The sequence below is a fragment of the Phoca vitulina genome, unplaced genomic scaffold (genome assembly GCF_004348235.1).
Source record: "Phoca vitulina isolate PV1807 unplaced genomic scaffold, GSC_HSeal_1.0 scaffold65, whole genome shotgun sequence".
NCBI classification, from domain to species: Eukaryota; Metazoa; Chordata; class Mammalia; order Carnivora; family Phocidae; genus Phoca; species Phoca vitulina.
Genome location: NW_022589768.1, coordinates 9,440,745 through 9,442,541, shown reverse-complemented (window position 1 = coordinate 9,442,541; position 1,797 = coordinate 9,440,745).

The window sequence follows — 1,797 nt, the reverse complement described above, 5'->3', positions numbered from 1 at the left end:
CCCCCCCCCCCCCCCCCCCCCCCCCGCGGCCGAAGTTTAGGAACAAAACCCTCCGGTGTTCTAGAGCTTTCCGAGGGAGGGAACTTTGTAGATTGCAAATGCCTCTTCTCTACCGGGTGTGCGGAGCTACACTTTTACTTGTGGAAGTGTTAGGGAAACTCTTTCGTTTTACTCTGGGCTTATTTCAATGTTTGGGATTTTCTGCAGCCACTAAACCCCATTGAGTACTTGGAATATGTATTTTTCAGGGACTTCAGCTCTCCAACCCATACCATTTCTCACTAAGTTCTTTATGTAAGCCAGGCTTCAAATATTCATTCATTCATTCATTCATTCATCCATCCATTTATTAATTCATTCCACAAACGTTTGCTTCACGCCTGTTCGATATGCTTGTTTCTGAACGGGAGAAATGATCTATAATTTCTATGTCTTGTCTTTTAGTTTTGCATTTCATTCCACGACTTCAGGTTGCTGTGCGTCTAATTTCTTCATCTGTAACGCGGTGGGTAAAAAAGTCCTATTTCCGGAATTAAAGAACACGAACTCCTATGACAAGGTAAGTGTGCAATAAATGTCATTTCTCTCTTCTACTGAAAATTGATAATAAGATAGGTTACTTAAGGATACGAAAAGCCCCGGTAAAGTGAAAGTCCCAACTGCTGTAGGAGCCCATTATGGGGCGGGGAGAATTCCCAGGAGGCTGAGGTCACACCTGACGGGAGGTCTGAGGAAGGTTTATAGAGGGGGAGGGGAGCACACGGAAGATTTGGAAGAGGGGTGGGATTTTGACTGGCGGAAGCTGGGAAGGAGAGCCCCTGCCTAGAGAGCTGTTTGGACAAAAGAGATTTCGGGGTGCAAGGTAGCAGCAGGGAAGACATCTGGGGGAAACTATATGTTGCAGACAGAGAGGACAGCAGAGGAAACCTGATCTGGATTTGGATCCTGGCTCTACCCTCAGGAGCTGGAGAGGGCTGGAGGCAGATTGCTCAGGCTCCGATTCTTACTGGTGAAGGGAGGATTCTAGAACTTATGGCAGGGTTACTGTAAAGATTAAATAAGAGAGCATATGTAATGGGCCTGGCACCTAGTCAGTGCTCAGTAGAGGTTTGTGTCTCTGTTTGGCCTAGATCTGGAGAGGGTTAAGACAGGAGGGTTCTGGTATTTAAGAGCAGTGTTGGCCAGAGGTAAGAAGTTGGCCAAGTGTACTGTTAAGGTGCCTCCAAGGGAAAAAGGAGGCATCAAAATAATTGGCCAATTAGAGAAATGACACAGATCACATTTGTAGTTTTAGCATCCCGCCAATTTTCTAGAGCTAGAGTATTTATATAATTGTTGGTTGGAAGAAGCTCCACATACAAAATGGATTCCTAGCAAGCTCATAACCATTGTTTATTATTCCATTCGGGTTCTCTGAGAGTTTATAAGTGCCAAGCATCTAAAATCGAGTCTGCTGACGTGGGTGGAATTAGAGGGTATTATGCTAAGCGAAATAAGTCAATCAGAGAAAGACAATTATCATATGATCTCACTGATATAGAGGAATTTGAGAAACAAGACAGAGGATCATAAGGGAAAGGGAGGGAAAAATGAAACAAGATGAAACCAGAGAGGGAGACAAACAATAAGAAACTCTTAATCTCAGGAAACAAACTGAGGTTGCTGGAGTGGAGGGGGGTGGGAGGGATAGGGTGGCTGGGTGATGGACATTGGGGAGAGTATGTGCTATGATGAGCACTGTGAATTGTGCAAGACTGATGAATCACAGACCTGTACCCTTGAAACAGATAATACACT